At 39.0% G+C, this 8,908-nt stretch overlaps 1 pseudogene; it reads right to left on the minus strand.

The window, feature by feature from the left end:
- Positions 1-3,133: 3,133 nt before the first annotated feature.
- LOC102845359 lies at positions 3,134-3,985 on the minus strand (annotated as a pseudogene).
- Positions 3,986-8,908: the final 4,923 nt, after the last annotated feature.

Here is an 8,908-nt window from a genome sequence, read left to right on the forward strand (position 1 = left end):
GGAGGGATAGCGCAGGAGGGGAAGACCCTCTATGAGATGGATTGATTCGGTGACTGGGTTAATCGGGATGGGTGTGTCAGAGGCGGTGCAGTTGGCGCAGGATAGAGCAGGGTTTAGGGCTGTTGTGCATAGGGTCGGTATGAGTCGCAAAAGACTCGACGGCACACAACAACAACAACAACAACAACAACATATTCAATATTTGCTTCCAATAATATATTTCCCCCATTCTTCTACTGCCCTTTTGCATTATCAGTCTTCTAACGCATACATTGTTGTATACCATGGAGTTGACTGTTAATTGTCAATCCTTCTCTGGTGGAGTGGCTGGTGGCCTTGAACTGTTTGCCTTTGGGATTGCAGCACAGTTTCTTGTCAATGACTGAAAATACTCTGGTTCAGTTAAGCCTATTTTTTTGTCCTCTTTGCTTTTTAAGATTTTAAAGAGTTCTTTTGCAACAGATTTGTCTAATGCAATGCAACATTTTATTCCTTCACTGCTTCTTTCATGAGTACTGGTTGATGATGCAAATGAAATTACATTCTTGACAATCTGAAAATTTTCCTAAACTACACCATTTGCTATGTCTTTAAAAAGCTTTATTTTGTTTTCATTCTTGAATGGTAGTTGAGATTACTTAAAAATTCTGTAGGAGATTTTGTTTTGATTTTTTTTCAATCTGGAATTTGCGGTTTTTTTTAAATTTAAATTTTGTTACTATTTTATTTTGTTATGGTTTACTAACAAAGTTTGTATACATTGTTTTCACATCAGATCTTTCCCCTTTCCTTTACCACCCTGCCCTCCTCATGTCAAATTGCATAATCCTATGATTAAACACACAACCCCTCCTTAGATCCTCATACTCATTCCATATTAATAATCTTATTTGTCTTTATGAGACTGAGTTAGTGCACTTAACATAATGTTCTCCAGTGCCTCCCATGTTAGGTGGTAATTTACAAAATTGCTCCAATGTACTACATAGTATTCCATTGAATGAATATACCATACTTTCTCAATCCATTCTGTTGTAGTTGGCCATTTGGGCTTTTCCCATGTTTTTGCTAAGGTAAATAATACTGCTATGAACATTGATTGGTCTCTCCTTATGTTTCAGTTTTGATTTTTTTTTATCATTTGGAAAATACTATGTTTTTATTTTCTGGTGTTTAGTTTTGCTCTTGAGAATTACGCTGTCATTCTAAATGTTATTCCTTTAGAGAAAAGCTTTCTCTATCCTCTTTTTCAAAGTATTTTGCTTTTAGCATTTTGGAAATACTGAGATATAACTATGTGTGTATATGTATATAAATTCACAAACTTTGTAAAAATTTTATTTTTAAAAAATACACAGGTTTGTAGCAACAGAAAATGTGTTGTGATTAGAGCAGAATTGATAAACTGATAATAATCAAACACCGGGATTCAATCTGCATGTACAGCAGAAGTATATTTCACAACATGGAGAAAGAGACAATCACAATAGCATAAGTGCAGCAATGATCCCATTTGTGGAAAACTCAGCAACAGGAAAAAAGGTTTAGAGATAAATATGTGTAAGGCAAAGCTTAAAGGAAAAAAAATATACTCTTTAGAGCCCCTTGAAAAGTTTTTCAAGACAGATGTCAATGATAAACCAGAACTTCTGGTATGTATGCCATGAGAGACACTCAGATTTTCATAAGCTTCATGAGGGACAATAAAATTAAACAAAACAAAACACAACAAAACAAAACAAACAACCATTACCATGAAGTTGGTTCTAACCTCACTGGGTCAGAGAAGTTTTTGATGGCTTACCACCAGGCCTTTTTGCCAAAGTGCCTCTGGGTGGACTAAAACTTTTGGATTAGTAGCCAAGCCTGTCAGTTCCAATGTAGGGTCAGAATGAGGAATGCTATACAAGAAAGTAGTGTTGTTATGTGCTTTAGAGTTGCTTGCGACTCACAGCAACCCTATGTACAACAGCCCTGAAGCCTACTCTATCCTGTGCCAACTTTATTGTCTCTTACACACCTACCCACATTACCCCAGCCACTGTATCAATCGATCTCATCGATGGTCTCCCTCTTTTTCCATCCTGCCATACTTCCAAGCATGATGTCCCTCTTCAATGACCGGTTCCTCCTTGCAACATGTCCAAAGTATGTCAAACAAAGCCTCAGAATCCTTGCCTCCAAGGAGCAGCCTTCTCTCACCCTATAGGACAAACCTGTTTGTTCTCCTAGCAGTCCATGATATATTCAAAATTCTTTTCCAGTGCCACAGCTCAAAGGCATCAATTATCTATCATCCCTAGTCAATGTCCAGCTCTCTGACGCACAGCAAGCAACTGTGAATACTATAGCCTGGATCAGGTGTACCTTAGTCTACAGACTGACATCATTGCGCTTAAGTATTCTGGAGAGGTCCCTGACAGCCGACATTGCTATTGTAATTCTTCTCTTGATTTCCTGGCTACTGGAACCAAGAGTGTTGATTGTGCAGTCAAGCAAACTAAAGCTGTTAACAGTCTCAATCTCTTCACCATTCATCATGATGTTGCCAATCAGCCCAATGGTGAGAATCTTCATTTTCTTGATGTGGAGCTTCAATCCATATTGAAGGCTGCAGTCCTTGACCTTCTTCAGCAAGCACCTCCTCGGTTTTAGCAAGCAGGGTTGTGTCATCTGCGTAATGCTTGCTGTTGAATCTTCCTCCAATCCTGATGCCACATTCTACCCTATAGAGCCCCGCCTCCCAGAGGGATGCTTTTATTTATTGGCCCAAATGGTGGCTATACAGGTGCCATTTTACGTATTATTCTGTGTGTGATATATTTCACAACTTTTAAAGTAAATAATCTAACCCAGGCAGGATAGGGTAAAAAAAAACACCAAATAAGGAAAAAGCAAGCATGGTCCACGTTAAGTATTCACTGTCTCAGCAAATCTTCCAAACACTGCCATGAAGTATAGGTACTTTCATTATTTCAAGTCCAGAAAGGTAGAGTCACTTGCCAAGTAGCACACAGCCAGTTCTGGCTTTATCCACATTAAGCTCTGATCTCATTTCCCCTGAGCCAGTTACAGGCCTTCTCCCCCTACACTCCTCCTGTCATGCAGTGCATCAAAAACAGAAAGACAGCAATTACTGGCGAAGCCCCAGGCACTGTAGGATCCTAGAGAAATAAGGTGGCAGTGGTGCCCGAAATTCAGTGAGGGCATCATGGGGTCTGGGTCCTGGGAGGAAGAGAGATGCAGGAGGAGGTTCAAGGGCAGCTGGGCAGCCTGGGACCCGTCCCAGGAGGAGGTATTGCAGAAAGGCTTCACTAATGACCTGTTTTGATGGCTTAGTGTTCTCTGCTGGCAAGAGAAAACACTGACCCAGGACCCTGCTCACAGGCGAGGAGTAGGTGTGGTCCCCAAGCACAGGGCAGAGCTGCAATATCATGTGCATCTGGAGCTGATCGAGAAACACTGTCAGTGGCTGCAGCTGGTCCAGGGCACAGCCAGAGCCTGTGGCTATGACACGAAAGCAGCTGAGGGTCTTCTTGACTCTTTCCAGGACTTTCTTCTGGGATGGGGGCTTCACTGGAACTACAAGTTCGACCCCAATGTGTTCTGGTTTCAGAACTGCTTGGATCTTCCCTTCGGAAGCAGCTGGGATCCCATCAGTGACAGTACAGTAGAGAGCTGTGGGTCTCTGGACGCTTAGTGAATGAGTGAAAAATTTGTGGAGATGGCTTGTGGTCTGAGGACAGCTGGAAAGGAGGACAAGCCCAGAGCAATCCTTCGCAGGTGCTTGGACAACCTGCAGCTCCCAATCCCTGAGCCCCAGTGATTGACTTAGGTCTGGCAGCCCTGTGAGCAGCGTCAGGTCTCCTGGCTTCCCTGTTACTGGCAGCCCCTGAGGCTTGTTAATTGTCACCAGAGAGCCTTCCTGCTCCACCACGGCTGCCTTGATCACATTAATCAGCTCCTCGCGACTGAGGTCCTCCATCCACAGCGACTCTGGAAATGGAAGGTCCTTGGTGGGCCCCAGCTCTTTACTACTGGACTCTGGAGGTTGTAATCCATGCCTGGAAAGGATGGAGGAGCAACAGGGTGACGCTGCCTGCCTCCACGCACCTCTCCCCAAATCCCACCACCTCCACCCATTGTGTTTTATGCACTCTATCATTTACACTGTGTTCCATGCAGTCATTCATATACATTCTATTTTACATTATTTTTTTTAACTGGTTTGCTTGCAAAGTTTATATACAATGTATTTCACACTATTCTTCATTCACATTGTGTTTCATACAATCGTTCTCATGTATTAGGTTTTATAAAACTAATCACACTTGAACCTTGGCCATAATTACCCTGTCTTTCCCAAATCTTTCCCATTTGCTTCCCCGGCTCTGTCCACGCACCAAGATGTGCAGCCCTGTGGTTTCACCACTATTACAACTTCAAAGTGGTGCTCATGAATTCTTAAATCATCACTCTGATAAATTATATGAAATTTTGTATTACGGACATTTTCTATGAATCTCTTCTTGCTAATTTGTTTAATCTTAAAAAATTATCAAAAAAATTATCAGATATCAAATTCAAAATTATATAGTGACAGTTTATATATCCATACCATGAATTTGAAAAAATAGAAATAATTCAGCATAAGATACAGTCCTTTGTTGGTTAATAACATGATTTGGCTTTAATTCAGCAATATAATAAAATGAAACTCTGTATTTAACATAAGATATACTGAAACTATAAGTAGCTTTAAAAATAGCTGCTAACAAGCAAATTAGCTACCAAGTAGTATGGCAGCAGATCAATAGTGACAGTAAAACTACAGAGTTCTTGCTGATCTCATATTGTCTGTGAATGCAAACTGTAAAAGAGGTCCCCACAGGCTTTCAACAATAACCTACAAAGAATGAGACACAGAGGGTATTGAGCATAAAGATAGTTCAATTTCCCAAGACAGCCAGCTCTTGTCACATCAAACCACCTATTAGTCACAAACTCATACTACTACGAATTCTGTGGCCTCTGGAGATGCCCTGTCATCTTGAAGGAGATAATACCAATGAAAGGCACCACTTTCTTCTTTAACATGCTTAGTTTATTGTTTGCAATAGACCAAGCAATTTATGATGTTGCTATTCAATATAAATAAAATGCTATACCCTCAGATTGGAAAATGGCATTAACATGTCAGAGTAAGAAAAGGTAAACAAAATAAATGTGAAAACAGAATAACATACCCCAAATAGCACGCATTCTCCAGTTACTTATATTTCTTCATATTTAAACTATCCTAAAATATGCTAACTAAATAAAAGAAAATGCTGTAAAAACTGAAAAAATTTAGAATTATACATAGATTGAGAAGTAGCTGATCTAATTACTCAATTTAATATATAGACTCACTATGTTTAAATAAGGAAGACAGGGTAACATTGTAAGTTAATAGTAATGTGAAGACAGAAGTTACAAGTATTCAAGCAACCCTTAGAATCATTTAATGTACATATAACATTGATATGTTTTCATTGCAATTTCACATTTAAAGGTCATATCCTGAAAAGCAGAAAAACAACAAAGTTGTTTCTGAAATGCAATTCTATTTTCCTTCCAAGTGAATACTAAGAGGCTGATGGACCAGTTTATGCATTCACTGTTCAGTTTTAAAGATAGCACTGTTCTCCAACACTATGTAGTCTAACATGCTTACTAAGACAGGCTATTTCAGTTGGGAAGTGAATTGATGAGTTGTTGATGACAGTATGCACACAGTGTTATTTGAATACAGAGGGAGGACTTTAAAAAAATGTACTGCAATATTGAAAGGATTCTAAAATAATTATCCAGAGAGGAAACTTTAATTTTTAAAAATAGCAGGAGAAAGCTGGATAATAAGAAATTAGAGGACTCCAATAAGAAATAACAGCAGAAATGTATGATAAAGAAAATGGAGAAGTGTATCGGAGGATGTTATTGTTGGGTGTTCTTGAGTTGGCCCAGCCACATTGCGAGCCCACGAAGGAAAACCCTGCCTAATTGAGTGGAGATTCCTATCTGTACTGGTTTTAAAACTATTGGTGCATCCAGTGTATGAATCCAGCTCCTTAAGGGTCATCTTCTTTTCCCCTGACTTTCTGCTTTTCCAAGTACTAGGACCAGAAAGTTTCTCCTCCGGCTAGCATGACCAAAGCATTGTAAGGAAACCTCTCACCGTCCTTATTTCTAAGGAGCACTCTCTAGCACCTCATAGGCAGATTTGTTTGTTCTTCTGGAAGTCCTTGCAAAGCATTAAATGTAGGCTTTAGGTGAAGTCAATTAAATAGAGCAAAGAGAATGTGAAGAATCAGATATATCACACTGTAAGACAATTTTTCTGTGAATGGTTTAGAAAATCTCATTCCTGACTAAAGAGCATTACAGTGAGTGATCTGACTTAGTCTCATAAGAACGAATATTGTATAAGACCATTATTGTAAAAACAATAGGATGACTTGTTAAATATGAATGGATGAAGTTCCAAAGGGAAAAGGAGAGGGAGCAGAGGAGTGCGGATAGGCAGGGGTATGTCACAAGGTAGCACAATATGGTGGGTGGAGATAAATGGGAAAGATCCAGTGGGAAACCTGAAAATTAAGGATGATGGTGGGCATAGTTGAATGGTGATTGATTTTGAGTGTGTTACGTTTAGATCGGTTTTAATTCATTTGGCTTCAGATGTATGCTCTTTCTCTGCTGGTGAGGAAGGACTCTGGATCCTGGTTGGCTCGCTGGAAGCCTTTTGCTGGGAGCTGAGGGGAACCTGTGGCCATGTTTTAATTCATTTGGGCCTGATTATTACTACTTTTTAAATGAACATTCCTAAGTGTTATAGCACTGTTCGGTCATTTCTCTGTATTGAGGTAACTTCGGATTGTTGTGATACTGAACATTATGCCATTGGTCTGTCAAGTGCCATAATGGTTACACATGGTTGACAATATCTGGTTAGCTAATAGATTAAGACAGGCTTGGAAGCAGGAGTGACATCCACTTCCTAAACATGCCTATGGAAACTCTATAAACTTAAAAGAAAGGACAATAGTTCTAGAACAAAGTTAGTAATAGATGGCACTTAATGATAACAATATATATTGTAAAGCCTTTGTCTTCCATTTTAGACTTCCATTGGCTTGATGGTGGCACTCTTGTTTTGGTTGAGGGTCTGTGTATATTGTTTTCTTTATTTAAGTCTCATGTTTAGAGTCAATAAGACCTTCAGGAGGACACTTGAATTTAAGGCCAAGGCCTTGTCTCCATTTTGGAAACTGGGTGTAGCGACTGGACTCTGTAAGATGGGCTCTTTTGTTTTGGCTGAGGGTTATTGTGGAATGTTTGGATATTTTTGGGTTTTGGGTTTTTTTAATGTGTCAAATGTGAAAATGGCTACTCATGGTGGACAGTGTTTGGTGGAGCTCCCTAATTAAAACAAGCTTGGAAGCAGGAGTGGCATCCACTTCTGAAATATCTTGCCTCCGGAAAACCTACGAACCTGGAGAACGGATGGAAGTCACACAAGTGTCCAGATCTTTCGCTCATAAGGTTACTATGAGTCGCCTGTGACTCGACGACACTTAACAACAACAAAAATAACAACACGTTTATAGTATTTTTAAGTGTGCAAAATGAATGCAATTCAAGCTGAGAACTCTGGGAGTTACATTTTTATAAATATTATTAAATAAATTTGTTGAAAAAGAACACAATGTATATGACTGCTTATATGAAACACAATGTAAATGAAGTGTGAAACACAATGTAAGTGAATTTTGCACATAAACCAATATATAACAAAATTTTAAAAAAATCTCTGTCATTGTCATTGAATCATAATAGATGCATGACTAATCTTCCAGTGAGGCTGTAAATTCCACAGAAGACTGTTTGTTTCGCTTTCTCCCACTAAGAGGCTAGTAGATCTGAATTGCCAGAGGCGTTGCCATGGGTTTAGCAGTGCACCTCCCCACAGGTTATGCCATTGCGCTTGTGAAACTGGGAGATGAGGAAAATGAAGAAATCAGAACAGAAATTGCAGGGGCAGGGTTGAGGATTAATTCAGTTCCTCTAAAACCTGAAATTAAATTTGAAGCTTTGAATCAAGAAATAGAGAATATGAATGCATGAAGTTAATAAGTGATCATACAAGAGCAGCATGGGATGTAGTCCAGTCTCATATGCTGAGAGTCAATAAAGTGTCTTCCTGTAGAAAACTCATGCAGAACAACGGTCTGTATTATCTAAATTCAAACTCTGGGGCAGTATATTTTTGTTATATTATCCACACATTGTCTGTTACTTTGTTAGAGTAGCCAGAGAAAACTAATAAAAGGATTGGGGTAAGGGGAGCTAAAGTGGAGTAATGGAGTGTGAGAGGCCTAGGAAAGAGCAGAGTCACAGGATTTATTATAAGGTGAAGGAACTATCCTTTTATAAAACCTTAAAACAACAAAGCACATAAAACAAAACAAAACAAACAAACAAAAAAAACCCCACCAAAACGAAACCAAAAGCAAACCACATCATCCAAGGCAAAAGTATTAAGACAGGCATGTGATTGTAATCGTTAATATCTTAAAACTTTAGTTTTCTCTTCTATTAAAAGAGAGGAGGGGGAAAGAACTAAATAAATGCTCCATAAATGTCAACTTGATTTAAAGAGGAAAAGAAATAAGAGAGGTTGACAAGTTTAAACTGGACTGTGAAGTTCAAAGATTGTCTTACTAGCATTTTCTAGGTGCTTCTGTGTGCATATCAAAATACTATCGCCCATAACCAACCACAGAAGCATCAATTAGCAAACATGATTCATTAATTACACAATTGTGATTTCTAGTCACAATTTGTCCTTGATTCTCCCTTTTATTTT

Source organism: Elephantulus edwardii, unplaced genomic scaffold (assembly GCF_000299155.1).
Source record: "Elephantulus edwardii isolate Elephantulus edwardi_28Jun2011 unplaced genomic scaffold, EleEdw1.0 scaffold00012, whole genome shotgun sequence".
NCBI classification, from domain to species: Eukaryota; Metazoa; Chordata; class Mammalia; order Macroscelidea; family Macroscelididae; genus Elephantulus; species Elephantulus edwardii.